This window comes from Pelophylax lessonae (genome assembly GCF_965119305.1).
Source record: "Pelophylax lessonae genome assembly, chromosome: 4".
Classification (NCBI taxonomy): Eukaryota; Metazoa; Chordata; class Amphibia; order Anura; family Ranidae; genus Pelophylax; species Pelophylax lessonae.
In genome coordinates, this window is record NC_138771.1 from 128,321,730 (window position 1) to 128,327,729 (window position 6,000).

The following is a 6,000-nucleotide window of genomic DNA, read 5'->3' on the forward strand; positions in this document are numbered from 1 at the left end:
ACAACCAGCATGCACAGAATAGGTAGAGCACAGCAAAGATGCACCATGGAGGCAAAACTGCTTTTATCATCTCAAGATTCTAAAAATCCAGTATGGAGATCTACCCTAGCGAAGAAATAACCATCATATAAGACAGTATATATCTATTCAGAGGCTTCAGCTTTGTTTGTGGAACGCCATTTTTCAAAACTCAGATTCAGCCAAGTATGTAGGTTCAAAAGCCAATTACATAATTATATTGTGTACCTACCAATGAACAATTTTTCTCTTTGTTAGTAAACCTTAAAAGTGATGTTTTGGATACAGTGGACAGGTATAGAACACCTGTCAGTTCTTATTGCTGTCTGTGCCCCCCTTAGGGAGATGCACTCTATTTGCCCTGTTTACCATCACCAGCGAAAGTAAAAAATACTCCAAAATTTTGGGCTGGTATCAGAACACTAAATATGTTTGGTGACACACTGGGATTCCCGCACTTTGGAGGCATTTCCTCTCCACTTGCCTTTTTGGCTATGGGACAGAAAATGAAGGGAAACCTCGAAAGGGACACAGATGGCAAAAGAAAAAAAAAAAAAAACCAAAGTTATGCCTTTAGTTACACTTTATGCCAACTTTCAGCACCAATTCAAAAAGGCTCTAGAGAAGTTTTCTATTTTCTTGTTTTGTAAGCATCCAAGCTTCCCAAAATATAAAATGAATGACGTGCCCCATTCATTCGTATGGTATAGTATTACCAGGAAGATATACCACTACCAATATAGGGACACAGATGTGAATCTAAGGAAGGCACTGCATGCATTCTACCAAATAAAAGCAGTTTTAGCTCAATGATTTATTTTTTTAATTTTCAATCAAATATACTTAAGACGACTTGGAAATTCAACTTTATTTTTAATTCACCTGAACGTGATTAGAGAATCCTTTAGTAAATCAGATTCTGTGAAGAAGAGCAAGAGGTTTGATTGGCCTCATTCAAATCATTTGTGAATTAGATTTCACCTGCTGACAACTGAGCTGCCTCAAACAGATGTGTCCCCCTCTTCAGTCATACCAGGTCATGTTTCTGCATCCACTTGTACTAGTGCTTTGCACTAAAAAGAAAATGATGGTATGGTGCGGTTTTGGAGTTTAAGTACTTTCAATACCCAAAAGTGGCAAATGCACTTTAAAACTTATCTGCTTTGGGCCCCAATTGGACCACACAAGTTACATCAAAGTGGCAATTGCTGGACAATGCGTAGTCTCAGCAAAAAAGAAAAAAACTGCCATTACTGTGACCAGGCAACAACTTCTCTCTGGTAAACAACTCACTTCCGATTGATGGCACACACGTGCAGCATTACTCAACCAGACATGATTATCTAGATATCAGCAAAGTAGTGAACAGGTGTTGCTTTCAGCAACTCAATGTAGTAAGGCACAATGGTGACTTTTTTGGGACTGAAAAACACTTGTGGATTGACCTTGAGGTGTTACTAAACCCAGAACCCTGAATTCACTATATCTGGTCTCCCACAGTACATGGAAATGAAATTACTTTAGTAAATATAAACTGATATATACCTTTTCTTAGCAGTATATAGCAGTCTTGTGACTTCTATCAATGTCTGGTTAAAGCATGAAGGGGGAGTTTTCATTCTCTTCTGACCCTCTACATGACCCCTCACCCTCTGTCTGGACAGTGCTGATTGGCCCTGTGCCGATCACATGCACCCTCCTAAGAAAAACTCTCTAGCTATACACACCAAAACTGAGCATGTGCAGAGTGCCCCCAAGGCTCTGTACTATCAGATGGATTGGGGACTGTGGAAAGGGGGGAATCAGGGAAAACAGAATCAAACAGCATTTTCCCAGGAGGTAACCCCTTAGGTTCCACAGTGAGTATACCAAGCACGCTGCATATACAGACTGATTTTACTGTAGTGGGCATCTATATACAAAAACAATCACAGCTCCAATAGATACTTTTCTTGACCCGTATATAGCATTATACTGTGTATCAGAGGTGAGCTTCTAAATTGTTTGGAAATGTATTCAAGAATTTCCAACTCATTTGACTTAAATGTTTTAAAAGTTAAATGTTTTTATCACTGCAGAACCAAATCAGCCATAGAACATAACACTGACTATATATCTTTTGCACAAAGGGAACCTGTTAGGATAGAAGTATGGGAAATGCCATTCTTAACTTGTGCCAATAATGGTAGTCCTTATACTGGATTTGGTTGGCTCTTCACAGGTCGCTCCAGCAAGTTGTATTGCCGCAGTCTGAACGGGGTCTTAAGGGTCCCAAAACAACCAAAATACTCCCCCCCCCCCCCTTCTATTGGTTGAACTGGGTTCTCTTTTTTCAACCAGACTATAACTATTTATCAAAATCCTTACAGTGTCACTTAACCATACATAGCTCTGTCTCAAACACACTCCAAGGATTGTCGGGTACTGAATGTACCAAGGTACTAAATGTTCCCAAGGAAATGAAGGCCAAAGAATTGAGGTAAGGCATTCTCGCATTCCATCAAAAAAAAAGAAAAAAAGGAAGAAAAATCTAATAGCCAAATATAAAGGCTTTTAAGAATAGGAATACTTTTTCACAAGGATGACCAATTCACGTGCCAAGTAGAATATATTCACGTGCTAAGTAGAATATATGGAGCCAAATTAGTTATTCTGCATAGGATACTTCTACAAATGAAAGTCGCAATGTAGCTTAATTAGAGAAAGGTAAAATAAAAAGTCTATCACCTAACACTATGGGCCACATATTTTAAAAGCTCCAAGCCCCTTCAGTGTAACATTTGTAGATATACCTGTAGCATCTCTACCAATTCTGGCCACAGAAACAATGTACACTTAGGGTTTCTATTAATGTAAGAGTTGTTGGTAGAAGAGGTATGAATACATAGATGGGTGGTAGAACTGGGACAAGGTTAGTTCAGAGTATTGATCGTTGTGTAGGTACACATCTACATAAGATGGGTGCTTCATAATAAAAATACTCACATACACACAGCACTTTCCAAATAAACACAGGCCCATTCACACGAGTGCCCTAAAGGGACTAAAAGGCATTCCTACACAGGAGGAGAAATCTGGACTGAAACCAACTTGGCTGCCTTTATACGTTGTTGAAAACCAAATCCAGAACTCCAGAGCTGTATGAATAGAGTTCCTAACTTTTAGGCTGAATTTACACTTCTACATCTTTTCCACAGTTGTGCTTTTCTTAGAAAATCAGTGGAAAACCATCAGAGTGTCCTTTCCTTGTTAAAACATTCTGATGCTCATAGATGTGCAATTCAAGACTTGAATCGATACATTTCAATGGAAAACACATCAGGTCAAAAAGTATATATGCAGACCTAGCCAAACAAAAGTGAATATTTAGTTCCAATTATGGCATAGAATACAGCATTTATTATTAGGTGTTCAATACCTTCAGGTCTTTCCTGCTAAGAAACATTTTCTCCACTTCAAAAATGGTTATCTCCTGCTACTGAGAGACATCACTTTGTTGGAATTCAACTCAATTACACCACACGGTTATCAATGTTCTCCCAACAAGGAGACTTGACAGACTTTCAATAGCAAGAGATTGCCAATGAAGCCCAAGTATTACACTGAGCAATGTGGCCACCAAACACATGAAATACCATTCATAGATTTATTTCTAACACTGAACTCAAAGTTAAAAAGTATTGTGTATTAATCACAGAACTAGGAGAGCAGATTCATTCATGGAAATCACTTTATGTTTTGATCAATTTACACTTTGTTCTGAACCTAGATTTTTGTGGTTTCTTAATTATAACAGTATGCTGTCATTTTATTTTGTATATTTCAACAAGCTTCAGTTTTAAGCAGAAACTTTATCCATAACAATAAAAAAAAAAAAAGAATGTTATTCAGCAAGGAACATGCATGCCACATGAATAATTATTCTTCAAAAATGAATGTGTGCTGGAAATTGCCTCCAGAATTGCTCTGGTTTCTTCTTGCTGGAGGCTGCCATTTTGCTGAAGCCCAGGGCACTGAGCAGCAGTAAATCAAAGCAGGGAAAAAAAAACAGCAAAAAAAAAAAGAAGTTAACATTCTAGAAATGCCGGTATTGCCAACTGTCACATTTGCTGTTTGTTGTCCGTAACCAAACTGTCAAAACCATCAAATGGCTGGTGTCATAACTGATAATGGCAGTTGCAGATCAAAAAGAAGCAGCTTCCGTGGCTGTAAAGAATAGGCGAGTTAAATTCAGCTTTAAAGCTGAACTCCAGCTTTTCATACACTTTACATAGATCGTTTGGGCCAAGGTGGCCCTATGTTCCTCAGTAACATGTGAGGTCGCTGAATGTGTGGTATAAACTGTACATAGCTGAGGCTACATACAGATTACCGTAGTGTGTTCTGGGTCCGAGCAGAGACCTTCCTGTCTCAAACCTGGATCACAGTAGAATATCTGAGTGGCACTTTGGCATTTAGAGAAAGATGCATTCCAACAATGAATACAAATATTCTTCTGATTGACTGAGCCAATCAGAGGAAACTTTGTATTCATTGGTAAAATACATGGCTCTCTGAATGGCTGAGAGCCGCAGTAAGTGCCGGTTCACACTTGTGCGAATATGCAGTGTGTTCCTGCATCGCATCCGCACATCTGGCAGTTCACACTGCCATATGTGATACGCAGGGGGTTTTCAATTAACAGTTGACACCCCCAGTTGCAAACACATATCGCAGTGCGATCTTCAAGTTCACACAGAATCGGATCGCACAAGTGTGAACCACTGCGCGATCCGATTCTGAGGCGGCTCAAAAAATGCCTCATGTGAGTTTTTGCTGCGGATGCAGTGCGAATTCAGCCATGTAATTTAGGAGCAGTGCGCTCCGAATTACATGTGATCTCCGCATCTGCACAAGTGTGAACCGGCACTAAGACTCTGTGTTCCGGGTACGAGACAGGAAGTCACAGCTCAACCCCGGAACACAGTGTGCTACGCTGTATGTAGCCTCAGCTACATGATTTGTACCACATATCCAGCGGTCTCGCATGTTAGTGAGGGACATAATTCCTTTGGGCCAAGCTGGCCCAAAGGAACCATCCCCCTCACTGTGTAAAGTGTGTGAATAGCTGGAGTTCATCAGCCTCTACAAATTCAGCACAGTGCCAAAAAATAGTGAGTAACTGAGCATGGGCAGAGCAGGGTGAGACAGTTTTATTACAGTATAGGCACTTATTTTAATGTGTTACATAGCTATACTTGCAAAAGGTGCTACTGGCAGGACATAATTTCCCGACTAAAATTAAGAAACCCAACAAAAACAACTCTTAAGCAGGTTTCTGAAGCCCCATCCGGTATGCATAACCTTAGTAGAGTAACAGGTTTCTGCCACACAATATTATTAGAGGACATAAAAGGACATGGTGACATCAGCATCACACGTTCTCTCATTAAGTTATAACAATCAAGTTTTTAACAACCCTACAAATGCGGCATCTTCAGGGCTGGACTGGCTCATATGTAATGGAGATTGAACATTTTCAAGTCACTTCAGTATCAAGTTGATTAGATTGCATAAAAAAAAAAAAGCTTTGCAATCAAAATCTACTAAAAGGTACATTTTATAAAGAAGCAGCAATGATTGTGTTTGTGTTCAAAATGAAGTAATCAATGACACCAAATCAAATCACCTTTGTTCAGACTGCTTTAAAGCATACATAGTCACACACGAACATTTATTTTAATAGTATGCTTGATATCATTAAACCAGTAATGACAGTCTAAAGCTAGGCCTTTTCAGTAAAAAGATCTGAGACTGTCTGGCAGCTGGAACTGCAGTCTTCTAAAGCAAAGGATCTGAAGGACCAACACTAGGAGATTGTTCAGGTAGAGCTACCCAGCCAGTGGTTCTGACTGAGCAGTCTTTTGATGTCAGCACCTTGACAAGACAACTACCTTGGCACTGGTCATGTTTGCTAATTACAGGCAAGAACACAGGATTTAA

The 6,000-nt window shown here is 39.5% G+C and overlaps 1 protein-coding gene across 4 annotated transcripts in view; it reads right to left on the reverse strand.

The window, feature by feature from the left end:
- The window catches only part of SIN3A (SIN3 transcription regulator family member A), a 123,710-nt gene that overhangs the window by 35,081 nt on the left and 82,629 nt on the right, over positions 1-6,000 (reverse strand). The window lies entirely within an intron of this gene.